Source organism: Eublepharis macularius, chromosome 4 (assembly GCF_028583425.1).
Source record: "Eublepharis macularius isolate TG4126 chromosome 4, MPM_Emac_v1.0, whole genome shotgun sequence".
Taxonomy (NCBI): domain Eukaryota; kingdom Metazoa; phylum Chordata; class Lepidosauria; order Squamata; family Eublepharidae; genus Eublepharis; species Eublepharis macularius.
The window spans coordinates 91,392,164-91,419,274 of record NC_072793.1 but is presented as its reverse complement, the minus strand read 5'-3'; the positions used below and the strand labels follow the sequence as shown (position 1 = coordinate 91,419,274).

Below are 27,111 nucleotides of genomic sequence, written 5' to 3'. Positions count from 1 at the left end.
ATCATGTTTAGCAGGGTGGCTGTAAAGCCATTAAGTAAAAGCTCCAGTCTCAACAGTGGGGCTGATCATCAGGACCAAATGACATTTTAATGCAAAATCTTTTGTTCACCAAGTAGTAGCTTTTCCTAATAGGAAAACAATATGCAATTTGAGTGTAGAGTTTGCATATGTGACTTGATATATAATTACCCCTTATGAATGTTTTTACTTTGCTTAAATTTCAGTATGAATAACACTTTCCGTTTTTCCCCAAGTAAGAGATATTAAAAATTAAAAACATGGAATTCAGTTGCATATTTTTTGAAATAAGTGAAAGTAATGTTTGGGTAAAACAATAACAAAGGAACATGAAAAATAAATATCAGTTGTCAAAGATCCCAAATGAAAATGCCACAGTTTATAACTAGAGACAGAATTCTTTCTTGGATAAAATGCACATTACTTTCTCTCTTCCAGTTCTTAATGTTCAATAACATCAAAAGAGTGATTTGGCAGAAAGTTATGAAACCATATTTCCTGAGATGTGACATGAATGTACAGAGGGGAAGGAAAAATTAGAGAGGCTGGCGTGCAAGGGAGGAGAGCCTGTGGAGTTTGGTGCTGGGAACGCTCCAAAGATATTTGCTGCTCTGTTTGAAAACCCTTGGCCTGCAGTCAGTAACAGGATTAGCTTGCCGGCGAGTAAACTGAAGCTACGGTTCTTGGGCTCAGGGCCCACAGGGAAAGACAATGAGGGATGGTAGCTCTCTATAGCCATTTTAAACGTAGTTAGTTTGGACAGTAAGCTTTGAATGTCAACATCAAAGTTTACCCCACTCACGTTGAAAACATGAGCACTTTTTGCAAACAGGATTCCAGTTTATGCTACATCTCAACCCAGATTCTCCCAAAGCAGATGCTGGTAGTAAAAATTGTGTGTCAGCTAATTCTAGACATCTGCTTCTGAAAACTCTTTTAGGAAGCTTGCAGTGATTTATGATCTGCTTCAGGCAGGTGCCAGGGTCAGCAAGGTTAATGCTGGCAGATAACGGGAGCTGGCTGGCAAGGCAGGGTGCCAGAGGCAGGATGCCAGAGGTGGATAACCAAAGTCTGTAAGGCAGAAGATTTGTCGAAGGCAGGCCAAGGTCAGTAGTTGAAGAAGCAGTCTGATAAGAGCAAGCAACAAGTCTGTATCCTAGGGAACGTGTTGAAGCCATATTGAAGGAGCCCTCCCTCATGCTCTTATATGCTGCGTCTTATGTCAAGCTTGCAACAGCTGCTTCAAGTCCTTCCTTACTCTGGAACAGCTGGCTGGTGCTGGGCTCTCAGGCATGCTGACCTGCGTCTGGCCTGTAAGGCCCCTCAGTATCTATGCTGATGTCCTCTTGTGGGTCTGGAGGTTCTGGAGCAGATAGGGCAACTAGCTGAACTGTTGGCTCTGGGTGGGGAGAGGAGACCTCCTGGCTTATTGGCTGAGATTCCCCATCTGGCTGCTCAGCTGTAGCTGGCTGGTGGCTGACAGTTATGGAATCCAGCCGCTCTTCCTCAGAAGAGTCAGAACTGTTCTCAGGTCCTGGCTGTTCCACAACAATTTATGGGATAAGAAACCTCCAGACGTCTGGGGGAAGCAAATTTGTGTTTGAAATAGTCAACACTTATGGCAAATATTCTGTCCAGACATTATGTTGCCAGTCAAGAAAGTAATAAGTATATAATTTACAATGAGCAAAGGAAGAGTCACCTTAAAGACTAATGAATTTACTGCGGCATAAGCTTTCATGCCTACTTCATTCAATGCATGAAGTGTTATAATTATTTGGCATTAGGGATGCCTGGCAGCTGCTGGTAACTCGCAAGAGTTGGGAGGGCATGGATATGGGGAACACAGTGTGATGGCATTACATCACATCTGGGGAAAAAACAGAAAAAATGTCACACCTCTCTAGGAATTGCTAGAAATTCTATGGTCAAACCAAAGAGTTTCCAGCAATTCCTAGAACAGAATAATATTATTTCTGCCCCCCCCCCCTGGAAATTATGTAATGTCATCATGCCAACAACAATTCTTAATTTATTTTTTCCCACCAGCCAACAGAGTGGCAGAAGGAGTTGCTGTGAGAGGTCAGTGGCAACCCTCTTGGCACTAAGGCCATGAAGCCAAGTATCCCAATACACAGTTTGTTACAGAGCATTGCGAATTCAAACAATATCCAGTCAAAAGACCAAACAATCCATTAGATGGGCATGGACCCCTCTTAGCTAGTGCTGAACTGGCAAAGAAAGAATATGAGTAATGAATATTAATGTGCTTCTGGGCTCAATTCAAGGGTCTGGTGTTGTCCTTCAAAGTCTTATATGGCTTGAGGCTAACATATCTTAAGGACTGCCTTCTCCCCGTGTACTCTTCCCATTTGAGGCTAGACGGGTGGCAATCCAAGAAAGGCCCTTGTTGGTCATGGTGCCAAAATTCTGGAATTCTCTCCTCAGGAATATTCATCTGTCTCCATCGCTGTCTTCCGTCAGTGGGTGAAGACTTTTTTGTTTTATTTGGTATACCCCAGTAACTGTTACTAGCCATCCTCCCCGGTTTCCGTGTTGTGTGTTTACATGTTTTTATTGATTTATTTTATATATTATTTTAAATCCTGTTTTAATGTTCAAATGTGTTTATGTTCATTCCCTTGGGATCCTTATTTGGGTGGCAAGATGGTATAAAAATGGTTTAAACAAACAAACAAACAAACAAACAAACAAACAAACAAACAAACAAACAAACAAACAAACAACACCTATGGTTATTACTTTTGGTGGTAAGCTAGTTACTCTCAGCTCTGATTGGGTCCAAGTCTGATTGGGCCAAATCTGTATATACATTTCAATTCAAGCAGCTTCTCATCAAGAGTCTCCCCCTGAAGTGCTTCTGCCGAAATACTGTGTCAGCGAACAGAGAGACATTTCTGAACTGGAATATTCAGTGCTCCTCCTCTGGCATGTCAGATTTGACCTAGAAGTACAGGGAAATGTGTATGAAAATGCAGGACGGAGCAGACTGGGGCTTGTTTCCAGGCCCTGGACTGAAGGCCACGGATGGAATTCAGTGAGAGAGCAAGCTGCTGAGTCTCTGTCACTTGGTGCAGCCAAGACATTTCTTCTTTACCAAGTGAAATTGGAAGAGCAGCAGACATTTGAACCTCAAGTGCAACTAATTTTCTGGTCCAGGCTTGAAACAAAGACCGTGACTACAGAACTTCAAGATAGTTGGAATGACCTGACACTGCTCATTAGGAAAGTACCCTTAAGGGTTCAAATAGACGAGACAAAGAACACACACCTTGTTCCATCCATAAAATGCAAACTGCAGGCTAGTGCAGCTTCAGTTTGCCTTAGAGACATGTGGGGAAGAGACCACATTCTTTAACTGTTCAAACTACATTCAGTTTTGCTATTTGACATTTACTTCCACCTCTCTGCTATTAGCATGCCCTTTAAAGTTGTGAATTTTTTTTAAAAAAATGCAAACAGCAAAGCAGGGAGTCCGGAGAAGCTCTGTAAGGAGCATGTGAGAAGGTGGGTTTGGGGGCACTTCTCACATCAACTCCTTAGGCTGCTGTGTTTCCCCTTTGCTTCTTTTCTAATTGAAGTGAATGGTCAGGGAGTTGGTTGAAAGCTGAAAGTGAAATAAAAAAGGAAAATATGATGAAATTGATTTTCCTGGATACACCCCATAGACCTCATCTGTTCCCAGTGTCTGGACAGTGAAAACTAATGTAGGAAGGGAAGGCAAAGGCAGCCACTGGCAGCAGGACTGACAGCTGGATGGATGGATAAAAAGGGGGAATTTATGCAGTTGTGAAGGGTGATATTGTATTTTCCTGGTGCAGGATGTATGACCTTGAGATGTACAAGTGCTATAAGGCCCATTGTGTCCAAATGATGGATTATGACACATCAATGAGAGCTGATGAACAAAACTGAGAAAAAAGTACTGTGAGTATTTGCTTGTAAACAGCACAAGGAGGATATTTTATCTACAGAGAATGCCTTACAAATAGGATAGCATCAGAAAGGTATTGCCTAACCCCTGCAGCTTCTCTTTTAGGATGGAAATCATAGAAAATGGTTGGAAAGCAACTAGAGGCATTTCCCTGGGCAGAATTCCTCTTTAAGCTCCTTTGAAAATTGCTGGGAAGTCATACTGGTAGTGGGAAATGGAAGCGCTGGATAGAACCAAAGCTGAAGAGAATTCTAGGACAGCCCCAACCTCATTAAGTTCAGATGGGCCAGAATTAGTTCATGTGCTCAAGAAGCATGAAAAGCCTTAGCCATTCTCTCTCAAACACATTCTGTATTTAAAGAGTCAAGTTCCTCCTCACATCAGCAACTAGCATGTGAATACTTCACTTACTTTAGTGATTCTAACTGCATATGAACCAGGGCAACAGAGAAGAACCATTATCTCCAATTTGCAGATGGAAATGCAAGGAACTGGCAGGTTGCTTTTCAAAGGCAAAAACTGCTCTCAAGTGTGTGTCTTCCCTTGGTTGATGGGTGGCCAATGGTCTGGGCTTTCGTAAGAATTCAGCTCTGAGGAAACAAATATGCTCAAACAATCTGACTATCCTAATTTATTTAGGGTGGTCACCTCTAACAAAGGGGATAAATAAATCAGCCATTGCCCACTTGCAAATGTCAGTTTACCCACAGTTTAAGACTGGAGGTGAATTAATCTCATATGTGGCCTTGTAACAGGAGCTGATAGTGATATTTTAGTAAGAAACATTTACATTCCACTTTTATAGCTTTTGAAGAATAATAATTAAAGAAAACCCTTCCTGGCCCTGGTCCTTGTTCCTTAAGCCATGACAAAACCACACACATAATCTGGGTAACCTTCATGCTATTTCACTGGACAATAATTTCTAAAGAGACTCAGACTGAAATAGCCCTCCTGGCTCCTTTCTCCAAGTAGAACAGTCCTTGAAGCTGCTTCTGTCCCTAGAAAGAACCAGGAAGTTAAATTCCCCCCCTGATTAAGGGTGGGAGCTGGGTACAGCTTGTTCTGTGAGAAATCTTCCCCCTCCCCCAGAATACTTGCTCAGTTATAATCCTGTGATTAAGTAACACATTTTGCGGCTGCCTCTCTTTCTTCCCTCATGATCATTACTTATGGATTAGCTGTTTTAAATGCATTGCATGGGGTAACGAGTTCTCAATAATTGCAGAGAACACAGAGAGTGACTGGGCTACCCAGCTGGAAGAGCACACAGGTCTGTGTGCCAAGGTGACGAGTTCCAGTCTTGCTAGCACAAGAGATCAGTGCCTTGGCTAATAAAGAAAGAAGAAGAAAGGATGGCAGAAAGGGAAAGCGCTCTGATGCTTGCTAATGATAATTATCCGGCAAGTGAAACTAAGGGAGTGAAGGCCTGAACAAGCTGATGAAGGAAAAAGGAACATGGATATAACTGCAGGTGACGCACACTCTTGGACACTACAGGGAGAATTGCATAGGAAGGAAGAACGCAAGCCTCCTGCTCTCAGCCTGAGTTCTTGGAAAGATGTTTCTTTTTAGAAAATAATTTGTGGCACTCTCAGTTTTTAAAACACAATTTGAAAAAAGAATGCTCAGATCAAAGGGATGGATTACCATTAAAGTTAGGAAAGCTTTCTCTTATGCTGGTTTACAGACCAATATAAATACTGCAGGCAGCTTTTGACAGGGAAGAATCATGACGATGGGAATTGTGGGGTGATAGAAAGTTATGCAGAGCACCGAGGCTCTGAGCATACGAAGTGCTTTTATACTGTGTCAGACCACTAGCTCATTTAGATTTCCCTCTGGTGGGGTATTTCTTAGCACTGCTGCTACCTGAGGCTCTATCTGGAGATGCTGGGTACTGAACTTGCAGACTTATGCATGGAAAGCATGCACTCTTCCACTGAGCTATGGTCTTTCTACTTTTAGTTTCATTGCCTGGACTTTCAACTGTCATAGCTAAACCATTTTGGACATGGCTCTACAAACACAAAGACTAGAAAATACCCTAATTTTTACATTCTGAAACCTGATTATTATATTGAAGACCAGTATAATACATACAATAAACAATGCAATAAAATTGGATTGCACTATTAAAGAATGAAATAAAAACTATATAATATATCCCATAAACAATGCAGAAGGAGGGAAGAAAAAAGAAAACTACCTAAACATGTTCCCAGAAAAAACCACAATTCTATTCATAGTATAAAAAGTGTTCTCTTGCACAATTCCATTTTGCCACACTGCTATTCCTTTTGCAAAACTCCTGAACAATTCTGTCTTATATATTCTGAAAAATGAGCCTTCCAGTCCTCATCAGGCAGGCCATTCTACCAGGTAGGAGCCTCAACAGAGAATGCTTATATATGGGCGGCAGCTGTTTATCTTACCCCTTTGCAAGGTGGCACCTTCAGAAGGCTTTGACCAGATGAGAACAGCTAGTGCAGTGGAGCATAACATGAAATATGTACTAAAAGTACCCTAGTTTTCCTAGTTCCAGTAACCCATTAGTAGGTCTCTTCCTGCCATTGGCAAATCAAGGTTCTAATATTCCCAGCTGGCAACTGGAAGTATCAAAGAAATGCCAATTTTAAAAGACCCGAATGTGTCTTAGTAACCCAAACGTGCCTGAGGAAATAATGCAGCTTAATGATTCTTTTGAATTGCTGGGGAACATGGATGGGGGCTTTTCTCCATCTGGTTTTGGTGGGGCTGAAGACATTTAAGTCCCTGCTCCCCATGCATGGTGAAGTGGGAGGGGAAGCTTCGCTTCCTATTGTATTAAAAATAATACAGCTGAGTAGAAATTCATTACAGATAAATGTGACAGCCCTGCAGAATTAAAGAGCCCATCGATCATTGCCTGACATATGCCTCTTTTGTTTCCTGGCCTGGTTTCTTAAGTCTTTCATTCTCAGCAATCCCTCAGCTCATTAGGTACTTTGTCACCCTATGTCTGTCATATGATGATCTCAGTATTACTAGCAGTACCAAACTTGTTGGGTCAGAATTCTGCTAGCACCAGTTGATGCCTTATTCTTTACATGCACAACAGAGTGTCAGAGGCAGGTGGGCCACATGTTGGCCTTTTTGGTCTTGGGTGTATGTTACTAATGTGTCTCTGTGTGTGGGAGGGTGAAATGCTACAGACCCTCCACAAGCAGGATCTCTCTCTGCAGTATTTAAAAGCCACAGCTTTACAAAGAAGAGTCTGCAAGCCAAGAGCAGCTTCCTGAAATTGAGATGATAATAAGACACTTTTTTAAAAGGATGGATTTTAAAAAGGTTATAATAAGGGCAGGAATCACGATATATTACACCAGTCTGGCAGAATCTGTGACTGACAATGCCAAGTCTGTTACTTTTTACTTGATCTGCCAGTCCCCCTTTTACCCTGTTGTTGTGGTAGAGAAAGATAGAAACAGCAATCAGGGCCCTCAGAACCCTTGGAGGGAGAGGGGATGGGGAATGGCTGGAAAGAAGAAGAGTGTTTAACGTTCACTCAACAAACAGGTAGCATTGAGAAATTCTTTAGGCAGGTTAGGGATTTCATAATTTAATCATTCTCTGATTGAATTTTTTTCCATTACAAAATATAGTCCAATAAAACCGCAAAACCACAAAAAAATCACACAGCAAATAGAAACAGTTAAAAGAGCATTAGCCTAACAGATCTAGCATAATAAAACAGCTACTAAAACAGCCATAAAAATGATCCAAATATTTTACAAGAATATAAGCATCATCAGCAATTAAAACCAATAGGGGATAACAACTACTAGTTAAAAATGCCAGGCAAAATAAAACAAAACAAGTCTTGGAATGAAATTCCACAGTAGATGCCACAACTTTACAGGCCATGTCCCTCAGGGGCACCTGCTTCATTTCTGAACATGGGGTGAAACAAAGCAGGGTCTGACGAATGGAACACTGAGACCGCTTCATACAGCAGTCAAGGTACCCACATCAGAAGTTGTTTATACCAGCAACTTAAATTGGGCCGAAACAGACAGCCAGTTAAGCTTTCAGGCACTGAGTAAGTTGCCTCTAATCAGCATCAGACAGCAACTTTGCTGCTTCATTCTGAATTAATCAAAGCTTCAAAACCATCTTCAAAGACAGACTCACGCAGAGCCATTACAATAATCTAAGAATCATGTGAGCCTCTAGCTCCATTTTCAAGTCTAGCTCAAAGTCCAGCCTGTGGTTTCTCATGACAGGATGCTGTCCATCCTTGAAAGTGGATCCAAACAATTGTCACTCCCAATGTGAGCACAGATGTCATCAAGGACTACTCCAAGCAGCTCCTGGGCTGATGTGGGTAAGACATCCCAATTTCCATTACCAATAGCACGTGAGGATTTGATAGTGGCTGACAGCACTCTGTGGTTCATTCCAGTTGTCTGGGGATGGAGCCCAGACCCCCCCCCACCCCGGACTCACCTCCCTTTACTTTGACCGTGGCAGGCCCTGTTGGCAGGAGGGAACCCACAGCAGCCCTGGGAAGCGCCAAGCCTGCGAGAGGATAGGAGGAGCCATAGATGACCACTGGCGGGCAGAAGGAGCCAATGAGCACCATGGGAGTCCCAGCAGCAGCTTGCACCCGAGCCACAGAGGCAAGCTGCGAGGCGGCTGGGTCCTCTAGCAGCACCAGGATAGGTGCAGGCGCCCCTCAGGGCAAACCCCAGCTGGCAGAGACGAAGCCTCCACCTGCCAAGCCGACAGAACGATGCCTGGGAGACCCCACCCAGGAGATGGGAAAGGGGAAGTAGAGGTGGAACCCAAGAGTAGAGGCAAACCAGAGAATTGGCCCCATAGGCTCAGCGGGCAACTGCACCAAGGAGAAGGAGGGAAGGTCCCGGAATGGGTGAAGCCTGGGGGAGGCGGGACTCTGATCTCGTGGTGGCCTCATAAGGGGAAGCCAGTGAGGAGTGTTGGGAGACAGAGTGAGTGAGAGAGTGTGAAGTGTGGCCAAGCCAGGGAGAGGGTGATTATGTCTACCTGATGGAGGGAGAGAGGGCTGAGAGTGCAGTAAACTTCCCTCCTCCACCCATTTCTGAGGCTTACCCTGAGGACCGCTGCAGAGAGGCCAATTTGGAGGACATGGCCCCTTTAGGCTCCGATGACCAAGGCCCAGAATGTGACACCAGTTATTCTAACCCATATTCACAGGTTGAGTGTCTTAAGATGGCCAGCTGATGTGTGACTCCTGGTGGTGTCTCCGAAAGTGGTTCATCATCAAAGTACCACCTGCTGAATGAAAGTGGGGCCACAATGTCCTTACCAGACACGATGTCCTTACCACTGATGGTGGTCCTTACCACTGGTGGAAGTACTGGGGTTCCTTATTCAATACTGTGTAGGCCCATGACTGTTGAGTGGGTAACACTGCCAGAACAGGTGCAAGTTATGATGTCAGCAGCCTGTGTCAGGTGCTGTTACCCTCCCAACAGCTATGCACCTTCACTGTGCAGAGGAAGCAGTCCCCATGCTTAGTCTGCCTCCTTGTCAAGCTGTTTGGTATAAGGGTATCAGAGGCCTTCTGGGAGGCAGCAGTACTTAGCTATGTACACCAGTTGTGATGGACAGGACTGGCTCCAGCTCCATGTCTCCTGAGAAACCAACCAATGAGAGGGGGCAGAATGCTGGGCCAATGAGAGTTTCTGTCTGCTGGAGAGTGTGCGAGGCTGAGGAAGAAGGCTTTTGGAGTTGCTGAGAGGAGACAGCAGGGATATCGTTGGCAGTTAAACCTGTTCTCTTACCTTGAAATGTTCCCTGTCTATCCGTGGTATGTTTTTGAGTTTAAAACCATTCATTGCTATGTTCCAGCTTATAAATAAAAGTTTAATTTTACTTTGTTTTAACCCTGGCTGGCTTGAAGTTGATGGCTGAGGAAAAAGATCACACATAGAGACTTTAAATACTCTTGTCATGTTACATGGGCCTAGTGAAGTAAAAGGTGGCAGTGTAAATAGGGAAAATCACCTCTAAGTTCCCTTTCCCCAATAGCCCTAGCCAGTAGCTGGGTGAGGAGAGGTAAATATAGGGAACAAGCTGCCTGTTTGGTGGAGCCTCTGGAAGAGGAGAAAGGGGACCCTGTGATGATTTGGGTCAGGGTTCTCTGCCTGCTATAGTGGAAGGCTGGACAGGTGACGTATGGTGACCCAAACTTTACCTGTTTGGGAAGCCCCAAACCTGTGAAGGGAAGTTTAGGGTGGGTGGCAGGGTGTGTGAAATGTAAAATGCTCTGTGGGGCTGCTGTACCAGTAACTGGACCACAAGTTACTGCTGCAAGACTTCCATTCTTTTCATGGCTGTTTTTTTCTCTTATTACTGCCCTAATATCCAATAACCAATCATCTTCAAGCTTAAGTAACTTGCTGAGAATATTTGTCTATTCTCAGGGACAACCTGAACCTGACTGGCAGATGGCATATGCAAGGAACCTTCTAGTATGGAATAATCACTCTATCCAAGTTTTCTAATGAGGTTATGCAGAATGTCACAGGATAGGATTTTGCTTCTTTTGCAGATCTCTCTGCTCATCTGTGAAAATAAGCTAAGTACCAACATCACCTACCTTCCCGTCTTAACTCCTTGAAGGAGTGTCAGGACAGTAGAAAGTCCAGCTATATAGTACTGGGGGAGAATAAGAGCCTTTCTAGATGGTCCAGTAGACATGCATGTTTTAAGCTAGTGAAAAGGGTTGTACATTGAGGAAAGTTTCATTATAATTTCTGATCCAGACTTGGGGGGAAATGGTTGTTGTGGGTTTTCCGGGCTGTATTGCCGTGGTCTTGGCATTGTAGTTCCTGACGTTTCGCCAGCAGCTGTGGCTGGCATCTTCAGAGGTGTAGCACCAAAAGACAGAGATCTCTCAGTGTCACAGTGTGGAAAAGATGTTGGCAGGTCATTTATATCTACTCAGGAGGGGTGGGGTTGAGCTGAGTCATCCTGTAAGAGTTTCCCAGGGTGTGGAATGCTAATGGCGGGAGGCAAAACTTCAACAGGAAAGAAGAAACCTTAAGAATAAACAGAGCATGGTTTCCAGTTCTTAAAAACACCAGGCTAACAAAACACTCTATACCCGACAATAGCCCTGCAGAGAAGATTAGCACATCAAGCACCAATCCATATGCAAAAGAACCTCCTCAGGATACAGTGAAGCCTCCCGCCATTAGCATTCCACACCCTGGGAAACTCTTACAGGATGACTCAGCTCAACCCCACCCCTCCTGAGTAGATATAAATGACCTGCCAACATCTTTTCCACACTGTGACACTGAGAGATCTCTGTCTTTTGGTGCTACACCTCTGAAGATGCCAGCCACAGCTGCTGGTGAAACGTCAGGAACTACAATGCCAAGACCACGGCAATACAGCCCGGAAAACCCACAACAACCATCGTTCTCCGGCCGTGAAAGCCTTCGACAATACATTGGGGGAAATGTTTACCATTACTGTTTATTTTCTGGTAAGATATTACTAGTTTGGGAGTCAAATCTGTTTTTTCCTTTGGGACCGTTATTTTCAATGGGAAATCTATTCAAGGGTCTGAGGCAGTTGTTTATAAAGATAATGGCATCAAATTTGCACAGAGCACAGTCCTCCCTTTAATCTAACACCCTAAATTTCAAGAAGATTGAACAAAGGGGGTTGATTTTACAGACTCCCAAAGTAGGTCTCCCTCTGTACAGTGGCACTTATCCCTACTGGTTTCTAAAATGGCAGCAGCCTAGCAAGAGAGTTCCAGACTGGGCATCAGTGTTACCGCCCCCCCCCTCCATCTACAGTCATTTAATTTCCTTCCTTTTACAGTGACTGTCTGACAATAAAAATCTTTTACCTTTCTGCTGAAAACTTTACATTTGTCATGCTTCCTTGTTGCAGTCTGTTTAACAAAGTAAGGAATGAGATCACCAGTTTTCCCATTATTCCCTAAGGGGGAACTTTTCCAGGGTTTGTGTGTCAAGTTGTAGTTTTTCAACCAAATATCATCAAAAATGCCGACCGAGACGCAAGGGGGGGGGGGGGGAAAGAAGATCTGATCCTGAATATGGCTTGTACTGTATAAGATCTACTAATCTGATCGCATGTTAGAAAGTTAACTTTTAAGAAAAATTGCAGCATGAAGGGAATACAAGAGATGTAGTGTAGTGTTTATTGTTTGTATGTTGCTTTTCCCCTTTTCCTAGCCCCCCTCCCCTTTTTTCTCCCTTTTTCTTTCCCTTGTATTTTTGTAGTTTTTTGTAGTTTTCTATGTTAGATATTAAAAAAATAAAAATTTTCAAAAAAAAAATGCCTTCTGCCTGTCCTTCAAAGACCCCCCCCCCCCAAGTTTCAAGCAAATTGGGGAAAGGGTTTGAATTCTGCAGGCTTAGGGTTGCCAGGTCCCCTTACTCTCCTACGAGAGGGGGGTTGACCTGGCACTTACCTTTCTAAACTCCTTGGGCGTGCACTCCTGACAGACATGAAGACATCACATCTGGAAGTGACATCATTGCACCCAGCAGCGGGCATGCTCCTGCCCCTCAAAGGGGCCAATTTTGGCCCCTGTGAAGCTCGGGAGCGTGCCCACTGCTGGGCACAATGACATCACTTCCAGAAGTGACATCGCTACACCCATGGCCCAGGAGGTTTTTTGCCTCCCAGGCTCGTTCCCTGGGCCTTTCCCCCTGCTGGCCAGATGAATGGTGGTGGGGGGCAGACACTGGGGGTGGGGGATCCTCACCCCTCCTGGGGGACCTTGCAGCCCTATAAGGACCCCTGAACGAGCCCAAGATTTCTACTTTCAGAGGGAAAGAAAACTCTCTCTCCAACCCACAAAGGAGGGGAGAGGGAGAATTACAGCTCTCCTCAGCTTTGGATTGTCTGGGAGTGCTCTGTGGTCCTCCCTTACAAGGTTCTTTGCTTCTTCCTTGCAAAGGTATGATGAGAAGGGAGAGATGTGGATTCCAGGAAATCAATACAAAGAAAACATCCGCTCATGCTGCGTAGCTTGTAAGCGTCAGAACTTGAAAAAAGTAACAGTTTTTTTCCAGAGAGGAGTTTCTGTTATTCCAAGTTTCTTGGATTTGTGTTACTATTCCAAAGGATCAAGGTAATGATTCGTACCAGCTATTTCTGTGTATATCTTTGGTTTGAGCGGTTGAGGTTTGCCAGGATTCCTGACCCTGACTAGACATGGGCCCGATCCAAAAAAAAAATTCCGATTCAGCCGTTCGTGGATCTGGGCTGCTGCCGAACGCAGGCCACCGATTCGAAACAATCAACTCTCATTTCCAGTCCGCAATCGGGAATTGGGGAGGCCAGCGCCCAGGGCAACCATAGTGAGGCTCTTGCGCGCGCATGAGCGCGTGCGCTCCTGAGTCGCCCCCACCCACGCAGCAAGCCAGCTGTCCCAGTGCGCTGCGGAGCTGGCGGCAGTGCGAGTGGCTCGAAGGCTGCCCGCACCGTTCACCTGCCCCGCAAGACAAGGGGCGGCCGGCTTGCCCGCGCTCCCCTTGTCCTGGGGAAAGCCGAATGGCTCAGGTGGCCTCCCAGCCACCCGCACTGCCTTTTGCCTCCCTCCCCTGGGTTGCTGCTCTGTGGTTGAAAGGAAGCCTGCTAATCAAGGAAAGCTGGGCTTCCATTCGTGTTTCGAGGGTGACAGAAGGAGGGCAAACACAGCTCATTTCCCTGACTTCGTTGCCCCGGGAATAAATTACTAGCGCAAGAGTGTCTGCAATTCCAAACAGAAACTGACCCATCCGATCAAGTCCCAAACAAGCAAACTCCCGACTGCTGGATCGGTTGCCATGGACAGAACCGATTAGCTGAGTCACGATGGCGAAAACGCCAAAATCGGGGGGTGGGGGTGGGTGGGTTTGAAATCGTAATTCAGATCGTGCCCATCTCTAAACCTGACATAAGCAGTAAGAAGTCACACAGCAGAACTAAAATAATGAGAATGGCCTTATCTTGACGATCTATCGGGATGGGTTATGCTACTGAAAGGAAAAGCACAGGTTTCGAACCAGCAGATTCATTTCTTACCTTGGTCTCCACCCTGATGCTGATATTAGAAGGTAATGGCAGACCCTGTCAAAGAAATAAGGAAAAATCTAAATCAATAATCTGCCTGTCAAAGGTAGGCCTGCCTCATAGGCAACATCTTATGGTGACATCCTAAGCAGAGTTACACTCTTTTAAGTGCTATGAAGCGTATAAGTTTACTTAGGATGACACTGTTAATTTCCCAGTGCTTCTTTCCACAATATGTATTCCAATTTTCTTCCAGAGTTGCCAGAAGATGCAACACTAGAAACCTGAAACTGCAACTGGCAAATGAGTTCAAATTGTTGTGAAATTCTGTATTCAGCCCATTGCTTCTCCAGTCTTTATGACTGCCAACACTGACAGTAGATAGTAGAATTCTGCATTCTGTGTAGATTAATAGTACACACTTTTAAAAGCACAGATTTAGACTGTGCAGTTCTATGTTCCCTTGGCTTCCAGGCCTACAGTACCCAACCCCTTTCCCAAGGCTTCTGTCTCTTCCTTATCTTTGCTCAGGTTCACTTCACTGCTAACACCATCACTTCCCCTCAGACATCTGCCTTAGTCTTTGATGCTAATATTCCTTAATCTCTTTAACCTTCTCCAAGAAAGGTTTTCCAAACCTTAGCAAGCTCCACACATTCCTCCTTCCACAGGGTCTGTGTGATGATTTAAGCTTGGAGAAAATAGCTGCTATCTTTGCTCATGGAAACTGGCTTTGTTACCTTCAGTAGCCCAAATGTCTGTGAACATTCTGTAACAACTGTTGTCAAAGACTTCACTGCCACGAGAATAATGCACTACAGATGGAGGCTAATAAAATGTGAATATCAAAAAGTCATTTGGTAGGCCAGTCTCATTAAGATTTTTGCCTAGGATTGCAAGGTCTAGGTTGGGAAATTCCTGGAGATTTTGGAGATGGAGCCTGGACAGGGGGAGGGGGTTAGGGAGGGGAAGGGACTGCATGGGTTATAATGCCATAGAGTCCACCCTCCAAAGCAACCTTTTCTCCAGAGAACTGAACTCTGTTATCTGGAGATCAGCTGTAATTCTGGTATATCTCCAGCCACCACCTGGAGGCTGGCAACCCAATTTTTGCAATATATGGCAGAATCGTGCTTGACCATTTTTAACATTAAAAAAATTGAGGGGAAAGGTAGGAAAGATTTCTTTTGCAAATTCTGGTGTAAAGAATGCTTTTGTCAATTCCTAAAAACTGGTTAGATTTTGATCCTGTTCTTTCTCCTCAGAGCAAAGTGTGGGTGACATGCATGCCAATCCCCCATTTTATACATACAACAACTCTATGAGGTAGTTCAGGTTGTGTAGAAGAGAGTGACTGACCCACAGGGTTGCTGCATCCTGCAGCAAACATTTTGTGGTTGCACACACCACCCTGTGGCTGTTTTCACACATCTTAACTGTTGTACAAAATTATGCAAAACTCACAGAATGACTGCATCTTTATGGCACGATTTTCTATCGATTCCATTTCGTGGCATGATTGTGCCATGAAAGAGTCATGATGGGAAATCACACCACGAAGACACCGTCTTTCCATGAATTTTGCGCATCAGTTAAGATGTGTGAAAATGGCCTGTGTCACAATCCCAAGGTGCCCAAATGCTCAAAAAAGTTGGGTACCCCTGCTCTAATCACTATATGCACTTACTCTTTAGTGAAAATTGGCACAGAAAATTCGAGTTTTGTAATGAACTTGATTGAAAAAATGAGCCTAATATGTTTGATTTGCATATATGCTAGCTGCAGATTTTGAATTCTGTTAACAAAATGCAGCCATTATTTAAATTGCAAAATAGTCATCCTTGGTTGTAATGCCCAATCCTTGATCCATGAGGAAATCTATAGCACAGGAACTCAAGCACCATGCTTTCCTTCTTAGCTGTACTGAAAGGATACTAATGGCAAAGACTGCATTAATCCAAGGCCCTCTGCCAGTGTAGGGAGCCAGGAACAACTGATTATTTCCCCATTAATCTGAGGAAAATACATCAATGCTTGTAGGATAGATAATTAGCCATCTCTCTGTCCTCGTGGCCCTTCACACTGAGGCAAGCCACTGAGCCCTGTATGTTTCTGAAACAATCGTACAATTGATAAAATGATAAAAGATTTTCTTCTTCCGTGTCAGGGATGGGGCTTTTCTTTTCCTTACACAAAGGATACTCAGTTTGACCCTCCCTGGTCAAATTCCAAGCTTCGACACTCTCTGAACAATCCTGTCAGCTCCAATTTGTTACCTTTTCACTGGCCAATCACAGAGAGTGGGGAGAAGCATGTCAATCAACCTCCTTTCAGGCAGTTTTAAACCTTTTCAACCTTTACTTTCCACTCTCTGGATGCAGCATTTGGTAATCCTTGCATTTAAAACTCATTCCATCAGACATAGGGTGATAATTATCAGTCTCGGAGAGAAGAGAAGGTCTGCGAAGGAGCAGCAAAACTACCAGTGTTTCATGGAGAGAAGGAGGTCAAACAGATTGGAGGTGTGTGGATGAGTACCAAGGTGTGCGCACGCACACACACAGAGCACATGGCAGGGAAGCCCAGTTATATGGCAAAACGTATCCTGGGGCAAAACAATGGCTGTCTCTGGAGGTAGGACAACTTGGGAGAGGTTTGATACGACTATCTGGGATGGTCTCTAGGTAAAAATATTGCTTGATGACTTGGTAAGTATCTGGCAAGAAGGCTATCAGATGTGCTGAATAGCTTTGATTAGGTAAGTGGGAGAGGGGAGGTAGAGGAAGATGTTGATGAGATTCGGCAGGGAGTTTTCTCAGGAAGCCTCGTTATGTCTGCTTCTCTCCAGGGATGTGGGGGCCATCAGTTAATCATCTCTCCTCTGCCTCATGGCGTGGTAACTTTCCAGTCTCCTAGGACTTATGGCAAGGGGTTTATGATATCCCATATCCATACGCTGCCCTTTCAGTGTGAGGAGAGGATCTGACTGCTAGCAGCCCTGCCAGCTGGGGGAGAACAATCCTAGTGTGTTACCAGTATGGGTCTCTTTGAGAATAGGGAGAATTAGCAGCAAGGAGAAGGCTATGTGAGAGGGCTAACAAGCAAGCCTCTCCTCCAATTTTTATGGGGTTCCTTCCCCAAGGAAACTGATAAGATGGGTTCTTCAAAAACAAAAGTAATTTTTACTTAAAGGGGAAAACTCACACATACAAGAAGTAACTCACAAGCACACAAGGTTCCTAAGAAAACAGTGGTGAAATTGGAATAGATATGAGGGATTTTCGGGCAATAATTACCAATCCAGAGAGCAGAGTAGTCCATGAGGGAAGAGACTTCAAACGGCCAGCATTCTTGATCAGGAGAAGCTCAGAGAAGGAGACTCTGACGGTACAGCACTCAGATCCAGGGAAGCGTGCACAATTTGAATTGGGCAAAGCCAGGTTCTTATAGAGCAAATCAAGCCCAGAAGCTGGAGAGTACACCAGCCATTAGGACAAAGACCGTAAAGGTCACCTCCTGGGAATGACAAAGGTTTGATTACCTTTAATTGGTGCTACTGGAGTGTGACAAAGGAATCAGATTGGTTACTCCTGGTATTTCACAAAGAAACTGCAGTTAATTAAATATTCCTGGAGCTTGGCCAATGAATTTGTTTTGATTAGATGTTCCCAGGAGGGAGATACAAACTTATCAGAGCTGACTGATGTCCCTAGATTGTAGGATATGATTTAATCAATGGGAAGAGGAGAGATTGGAATGTGCAGGGTGGTGCTTCACGAGCACCTCTATTGTCAAGATAACACATTCTGCAGCGTGGGGAGGCAGGAGTCAACCACAACCAGTCATTCGGCTATGCATTCCTTCCATGCATGATTCATTCTCCCAGGTGGGATCCGGCAATGCTTTGCTCAGCCTTCTGGTTCTCTAAAGCAAATTAAGGTATATCAAATTCAAGAGGCCTATGATTTTTACATCATAAGCAGCTATCTAAGGTGGTGGAGGCCAGACTGACTGCTCACAAGTGGTGCCAAGTTCTGTCTTCCTGCTCTCAGCTCCATTTACTGCATTGGGCTTCTTTGCCCCCAACACTATGTTTAAGGAAGAATATACCTATCATCCCCTTGGCTGTTTTTAAAAATGACTGAGCTGTTTGTTCTGGGGTAGGCTGAGAAGAACCTAGAAAGCTTTCCAATCAGATAATGGTGGAGGTTCGTGGGAAAAGTTGGCTTGGATCCCACAAAAAATCTCCACTAAGTATAACTTCTCTGTCTCTACCCTCCCACTGCAGCCCCAAATGACCCTCCCCAATTCCGCTCCTGCTACATTATGGGGGGAGTCAGTCTGCTGCGGGTGAAGAGATTGACAAAAATCCCCTCCCCTGTGCATGACAGAATCATTGGTGGGATTCAACCCATCATGCACTGGAAGTCTTTTCATGTTAGCCTGGGTCCCTAGAATCACCCAGGCTCTTGAGGCAGGGATTTAGTAAATTTGTCACACATCAAAGAATGTGTGTGTCTGATGACCAGTGTGACCAAGGAAGGATTTGTTGCTGGTTCAAATGGGCTGAAGGTGGGAAAGTTTTTTTTCTCTTTTAAGCTATTTGAAATTGTAATAGGCTTTATGTCCAATCCCTTCCAAGAAATGCTATCACCAGTATGACAGCCATTTTAAAATGGGCAAGGACAATTACAAAAGTCAGTAGAGTTTGTGCACAGGTGGCTTTGGCTGCCTTAACAGTTTATTGGACATGAATGCATTTCTTGCACATTGATTAGCTGTGTATTTCTGCACTCTCTACTCTGGGACTCTGCTAGAATCCAGACATTATTCTGCCCTGTGTTTAAGCTACCTGTAAGCCAGCCTTATCTTTTCTGGTCTGATTTCTTGTCACCTATAGAGCCAGCCATTCTTCCTTTGCTCTTATGAAACACAAGGTCTGTGCTGTTAGTCCTTTAGCCTCTCCTCCATCTCCATTTTCCTTTTCTGTCATGCAAATACCAAAGTTGCTTTTACTTTCTTATCACTTCTGCCTTCTGAGAAAGCTCTCCCTTTTAATAGCTCTACTGCATTACTTTTTCAGTACCTGGAACAAGCGTGTTGACCTCATCTTCATACCAGTACTAGGCTCTATTGTGTGTATTCTAGTACTAGTACTCTTTGATGCAGGTGTTTCATTTCTTTCTTTCTCTAAAAGATAGAGTTTCCAGTTCTCATGATTGAAAAGGTATGTTTGAAAATGCTTGCTGAAATCTCACAAGACAGAGGCATGCATATTGTTGTTGTTGTTGTTGTTGTTGTCATCGTTATTGTTATTTACTTATACTCTTCTTTTCATGGGGATCTAAAATGGCTTACAATGTCACCCTTCCCTCCTCCACTTTATCTAGTTTCCTAGTGGTTGGCAGAGGAACTTCAGTGTCCTACATAGCTCATATTATTGTCCTATATGCCCTTCGCCATGACTCATAAATACAGATTATGTAAAATAAGATAAATCAGGCACATTTAATTTGTGTAATTTGTAAAGGTTGTAGAATGTATTGGTGCAGAATTTTGGTCAACTGGGTGTGAAATTTTAATCATTTTAGCATGTAGCATCACACCCTTGGATCGTATGTCATCGGGCCAAACCTCAGTTTCCCTGTAGGGAACTGAAGGGCTTGGATGTGCCCAAATTTATTCATGAAGGGAACAGTTAAGCTTGTAGGTCCCAGCTTTACTGCCAGTACAATAACAAGTGGACACCATGTGTCTCATGTCACTACTATCTACTATGTTTAGATGGGAAGTATAATTTTCATCTTCTGAAAGCAGTTCCAGTACTTATAAATACAACAAAGAATGAACTAACTTTGGATATCAAAATCAACAGACTATGGCTCCATTGCAGACACAGCATTCTTCCCTTCCCTCTTAACCCCTTTCCTCTTATTTTCAGAGAAGGAATAGTCAATGACTCAATTCAAATCAAAGTATCTACTTTCCTTTCATGCACATTTACAAATGGACTAAAACCAAATAAACTAATCATATTAATCAAACTTTTTGAAAGAGCCCTCTTAAGCAGACAATAAAGTATCCTTTTTCAGTTGAAAAAATAACTCAGTTGTTGGTCCCTTGTTGCTAGATCTGTAAGATGTTCTGAATACTGAGCCCTCTACTGAAAACTGAGGACCCACATAGAAGAATTTCCTGGCCATCTCCACATTGGATACAAAAACAGTTCACTGCAGGTAACTGTGCCAATAACATAAACATGTTTTGTGGCATCTTAAAACCAAATTTTAATCCAGCATAAATGTTTGTGGTTAGAGCCCATTCATCTGTTTTTTTCCTGTAGTATAACATGGCTACACTTCTTGAATTATTATTATACGAGTGGGGAACCTGAGAGACTTATGCGGGGGGAATCCCATCTTTCATCCTGGCTTGCCAGTTTGGATACTCACAGGCTCCCACTCCTACCCTGCCCATACACCTGCATTGTTGCCCCTCTATTGCTCACATGGTGATGGCAGGGGCATCACTATTATTTCTGTGGCTAACTCATTGGCATGAGGGCATCTCCTGCTCGTCCCAACATTTTGTAAAAAGATATCTCTTATCTCTAATGGCCCTGATTTCTGGATTTAAGTACCTGCAGATGAGGCCAGGCAAGCCCAGTCTCAGAGTTTGGAAGCCAAGCAGGGTCAGCCTTGGTTAATAATTGGATGGGAGACTTCCAGAGAAGACCAGGGTTACAGAGCCAGGCAATGGCAACCCATCTCTATTAGTCTCTTGCCATGAGAACCCCAACAAGGGTCACCATAAGTCAGCTATAACTTGACAGCACTTCCCAATACCAGCAGATTGGGGCCATGTTGAGAATTAGATATATTGATGTTGGTAACTACATCCCAATCTAATCTATGCTCTATTTTGGAATAAAAGCAAGAGGCCATGTAAATTAAGATCACTGCTGATAAAAAGAGACTCCTCAATACTGCAAAATATATTTAGAGGCAGAATTAAATGCCATTGTAAAATACTTTTTAGTATTTGCACTTGGAAAAAAACAATCTGATTTAACTGAAATTTATTTTTATTTACTTAATTTATATCCCACCTTTCTCCCCAATGGGGAATCAAAACAGCTTACACCATTCCCATCTCTTCCGTTTTATGCTCACAATGTAGGTTAAGCTGACAATGTGTATCTGGCCTGAGGTCACCCAGGAAGCTTCCATAGCAAAACAGAGATTTGAACACAAGACTTCCAGATCCTACTCTAATACTCTAACTTCTACACCATAGGTTAAATCAAATGCTATTCATTTCTAGCCTGATGCCAACACAGGGTTGTTACGAGAATAAATTGTGGAAAAGAGAATGATATTGTAAAGGACTTTGAGTTCCCCTTGAGAAGAAAAGTATGGTGTAAATAGCACGGTCTATTTACACCATTAGACGTAAGATGCTGTTAGATGCTGACCCTCCCACAAGACTTTCATGGTCTGTCAGTTTCCTGAGAGAAAAAAGAGAAAGACTTGGTTTCCTCAGTGGCTTTTTGCCCTTCTCAAATCCCACATTATGTTCTTCATAGCCATGAACAACCTTTCAGGTGCAAAACCAAGCTCTTCAGCTGCTTTCCTCTTAGGATATGTGAGGGAAGCAGGAAGTGGTGCATAACAGAAAATAATTAAAGCCTAAGGAACTGGTAACCTTATAGGTCAGACCAAACACATTAGTGCAGGGCATGTATTTATTTATGTCTCTCCCTCCCCAATCTGACCAACCTCTGCAGATAATAATTATCAAAGCTCCTCATCTTTCTGAAGGATTAAAGCTGGTTAACTCAATTTTCAGAGCCTTTTGTTGTGCTGGTTTCCCCCAGGCTGCTGCACAAGGAGATTTTCACACAGCCACTTATGCTGCTTTTATCGGGTTGCCTTCTGGAGGTAATTGGGTTTCGGAGAAGTCTGTTTAAAATGCGCAACTCAGCCTCTTAAACAAAATAACAAACTGGCAAAAAGGAAGCAGAGGATAAGCATAAACGTCAGCATCTAGATGATCTCCTCCCACCTGCATCTTGGAGTCTGTCTGTAAGTGAAATCCTGAAGCCACTGATTATGGAACAGATCATGCAAGCAGGCTGTACATGTTGCCAGAAAGTGTAAGTAGGGAAGTTAGAAACTCACAAGGAAAGCAACAGACCTCCAAGTGGCTTTCTTTGCAGCCATGCAAGTCATTGTGGCTCTCAGAAATTTACTAACAAGAAAAAGCAGTGGTTAGTCTGAGCTCATGTTGCTGCATTGCAACAGTTCTCTATTCCCCCCCGCATTGTTCAAAAAGAAAATGCACAACAAAGATTTGCGTGGTACCATGTGAATACAGTTTATGACTTCGTTCTTTATCTTTTTTTCTCATTTGAGACAATTACAAAGAAAATTAGAAATGGATGATTTGACCTGATGAAAATACATTTTTTTTTCAAAAGGAGAAAAGTTAAATTTTTTTAAAAGTGAAGATTTTCATTACTATTCAGTCAATTTGTTTTGATAATATCCTTGTATCCTGCTTTATCCTCCTAGCTCTGCTGGAAATTGGGAGTGTTAAAAGTTGGGGAAGAAGGACCAGAAAGATAAAAGGCCTATTCATAAAAAGAGCAGGGCTGTCAAATCATTAAAGGTTTTCTTTAGTTTCTTGCTTTTAATCAGTGCATTAGCTAGAAAAACCAAGTTGAGGAAAAATGCTTCAAACAAATTGTTATAATTCAAATTTGATTACAAGAATTCTAATTTATAATTTCTTTTTTAAAAAATGATGGATGCCTGTTTCATCTATGGTATAAATCTAACAATTCCAGCAATTTGGTGTTTTATATTGTTAAACATTTAAATTTTCAACCACACATCATGAAATTCAGAAGTCAAACTGTAATTTTGAATTGTTGCCAACATTTCAAAGATTGACAGTAGAAGGGATTAGGCTCCATCTGAACACAGATATTACAGAGAAATGGGGGAAAGATTAGCACTGCTGTCGCTTCTTTTTATTTTATAGGACTTGGTAAATGTAAAACTTAAAATGACTAAAGCTGACTTGTCAAAAAGTCACACACAATAAAATCACCAAAATCATTATATGCTTGATCAAAACATGCTGATTAAAATACACTTCATTTAACATTGTGCATTGATTGCTTTTTCAAATACCTCACCAGTGCCAGTTTGGAACATCTGGTGATACTAGAAAAGGCGTTAGTTCCATGGGGTGTCGATTTCGTGTACCAGTTGCAAGATCTGTAGAAAACAGAGCTCTGCAGACAGGTGTGGTGTGTATTTGTTAAAAGAGGTAAATTGTTTTTCATTTGTCACCTACAGCACTCTTGAAATCTCTTCAAGGCCAAATATTCTAGTTGCAAAATATTCATAAATGAATGCTTGTGCCACTTGGTCCTTTGTTCTTTGCACTTCTGCTTGAGAAATGAAATGTGTGACAGCACCCTTGTTCTTCAAATGACCTCTACGCTCTGCATGCACACTGCACAGTGGGAGGGAATCATTACAGCAAGCTAATCTCAGTACTTAGCCATGCATGCGATCTGCACTCTCCCCTCCACTCTTGCAAAGCAATCATTGACTTTCATCTTCCACTGCCTTTTGTTTACATAATCTCCATCACAAAGGCAGGTGACAATAGAGTCTCCTCTCTGTCCTCTACTCAAACAATGTTAGTCAGTTCAGGCTCTACCTCCCCAATATGATCTGTACAAAAGGTGTTTGTACTGATGCAACCAGGCAACCCTGTACTGCTTCCATTGAAGAGCTGAGTCCCCCAAATTTTAAGATGTATGTGCCAAAGGGTAATGTCTAAACAGACAGTAGTAAAAAGACCACACTTCCGTTTCCTTACCATTCCACTTTGCTAACTGGAAGTCTGGGAAGCTTCTCTAGAGAAAGCAGGTAAATGTACTTTTTCCAAGTAAGAAGTAAAGTCTGCAGATCTCATGCTGGTCCATAATGGTTTGTACTAGTTGTATAGGTCACTAAAAAAAGCACATCCAATCCTCCAAATTAGAGCTACTTAGATATGCTGTCCTTAATAAGTAAGTACTTCTAGCCTCACTGTGTAAGATGCATGTAAAGTCATCCCTGAAAATGAGGCAATTTGAAGCTATTGCCTCAAGTGGCAAATTTGGTTCAAGTGGCAGATTGGAATGCAATCTGAAGAGCAGCAATTTGGGGACAACTGTCTAAAATATGCCATACTTTTAATCAATTTCTAAATGTCTACACAAATCCTCTCTCTTTTTTGATAGGAAACAAGTTGCTTGTGGCAGCACCAATTAGGTGCCTTCAAGATAGCGGCACAAGTGCAAGGTGCAACTTGTACACATCCTGCAGTGAGGGGTCCAGGATGTGTACACAGAAGACGTAAGCATTTGATGCCTGAGAAACAGTACCATTGGCCACTGTTACCATTTTTTTTCTTTTTTTAAAAAAATCAACAAATACTCCCCACTTTCCTGTCATCCTTCTTTCACTTGAATGCCACTTGGTTTTAGATATTATTTCATAGCTTCATAATTTATTTAACCACTCCTTAACTGATATTGGTCGTATTTTTTCTACTTTCCAATATTTTGTATAACTTATCATGGAAACTTACCATGGTTGCATTCATTTGAATACCATTATATAATTTAAAACAATTTCCCCCCTTACATTTATACACAATGAAAAATTGTGGCCTTCAGACTCTAAGTGGATGCAGGTTTTAAAAGGAAAAGGGGTAAGTCAAATACTGTCCCCACTTTCCCATAAATCTGTAAATCTGTTCTGGCTCACAATTCAGTTTCAACAGGTTCTTTGAAAGTGTCTGTCCAGAAGCAACACTCAGCTTGCTGGGTCAGCACACACTGTGGGCAGGTGGATGATGATGGTGGATTTGGGGAGGGGGGAGGAAACATTCTGGATTCTGCTTTGGGGGCGAAAAGAGGAGGATCACAATGAATTCCTGGACATTACAAGTGGTTCACTGTCTGTAATCAATGGTCAGTCACAGAACTTTAGGCTACCGGCTTCTTGACTGAAGGTCACACATGTTTACATGCTCTTTGCAAATCTACTGCTGTTTTAGAAAGGGGCTAGAGAATTGTGAGGGAAATCTGATAACAGACAAAACACATTTCTGATTTCAGGCCACTCACTTCCATAAAATCCTCCCCCCCCCCCCCCCATGTTGAGCTAGTTTACTTGCATCCTTGGATAAAGTGTAAGTTCTTCCTGGATAATTTGTACCCCTGTGTTAATTTGCTCCTTCACTGTCACTGGGCACTTTCATTTCACTGCTGTTATATCGCATCACTAAGCTGATAGTGATGAGTCACTAGGAGCTGGAGATCATCCACCAGCAGCACTCCCGATTGCCCCTTAAAACTGATTTTTGGTTCAGTGAGTAGCAGACACCACGTGCTTCCTCGATTTCCCTCTTCCTAGCCTGCTTAGAAGCACAGCGTACTGTGGAGTCTGTGTTCTACGCAGTGGCAGATGGGCCAGCAGAGCCCAGGCCCAAGGGACCCCGTCAAAAACTGGACCATCAAAGATGTTCCAAAGCACAGCATCCAGGGGCGTTCAGAAAAGGCAGATATCATGTTTGTGAGACTCAGCTAACTTACATGTTTATTTTATCTGAAGCAGGGAGTTTTATGCATGCTTTTTCCATATGCAATTATACAATATATGTTATAGCAGTTTCTACTGGTGAGCATACAGTTGTGGGCCACATGTTTCTTTTTTCTCCCTATTAGTTTATCTAGCAGATGGGTCAAGTAAATAAGCGTGGAATTAAACACATCAATACATGAAAACCAGCAATGACTATTGCTTGTTTCTTCTGACAGAGGTGACAATCCTATTAAACGTTTGCCAAGAAAACATGAGCAACAAATCTATCTAGAGAACATTATGACAGCTGAATTGTGAGATCCCACTGATTAACCATAACGAGGAAGAGAGGAGAAGCAGGTACAAAGAGGGCAGGGAACGGATCCAGGACCAAAAGCGGTATTTTTTCCCCTGTTGCTTCAGTGTCTTCTTGAGAGCCTTATCTAGGTTGGTAGTTGGGGATCAGATTAAGATCACAAGCCATCTGCCTTGAGTCAACAAAACACAAGACTGAGCTAGAGAAGAGCTAGACAGAAAAGCTGGGTTTTGAGGAGAAATTTTAAGCTAAGAGTGTTTTCTAGCTGGGAGCTCCAAGCATAACAGGGAGGGAAGGATTATGAAGCATCAGCACTTTAAAGAATGGCTGGTTTTCTGTTAAGGATCAGCAAACTTTTCTAAATAAGCTACAAAAGCTACAAAAAGCTAAAAAAGACAAGCTACAAAAGAAAGCCTATTTGCTTAAGTGTGATAAGTACATAAAAGCCAGTGTGGTGTGGTGGTTTGAGTGTCAGACTAGCATCTGGGTGACCCAGGTTCAAATCCCCACTCTGCCATGGAAGCTTCGTGGGTGATCTTGGGCTAGTTGCACTCTCTCAGCCTAACCTACCTCACAGGGTTGTTATGAGAATAAAATGGAGAAGGGCAGAATGTTGTAAGCCACTTGAGGGGAGAAAAGTGGGATACAAATGAAGTAAAATAAATAAGTATGTAAGTGAAAATATATGGCTTAACATTACAAATAACTGAAATTTTGATTAATGGTCCATTATTTTTTATAGCCCAAACACTCGTTGCTATGACCTTTTTTTAGGAAGTGGCTCACACAAGGATTTACAATAAGTAATAAATATACACAGGAGCACCCAGTGTGGTTGCTTTAGTATACTGGTATAAAATTTGCACCCGATTTGCACTTGGATTACTGACAACTCTTCACTTCCATCATTTCCCTGTCTGTAAATCATTTCTAAGAAGCCCTTTATTTCTATATAATTTTTTGCCCCACCTGTCCAACAAACCTTAGCTTAAAGATTTAATTTTCCTTTTAAAAGAGTCATATTTGGTTCCATACTGAGACACATTTGATTCTTGAATTCCAGGCTGCAGACCCCTCTTTTCTGTCTGTCTGGCAACCAGCAG

At 42.9% G+C, this 27,111-nt stretch overlaps 1 protein-coding gene across 1 annotated transcript in view; it reads right to left on the bottom strand.

Moving 5' to 3' along the window:
• Positions 1-27,111, bottom strand: part of CPLX2 (complexin 2) — a 165,926-nt gene that overhangs the window by 87,739 nt on the left and 51,076 nt on the right. Inside the window, exon 3 of the mRNA XM_054976138.1 lies at positions 14,054-14,098. The gene's annotated coding sequence lies outside the window, so the exon portion shown is untranslated. The remainder of the gene's footprint in view (positions 1-14,053; positions 14,099-27,111) is intronic.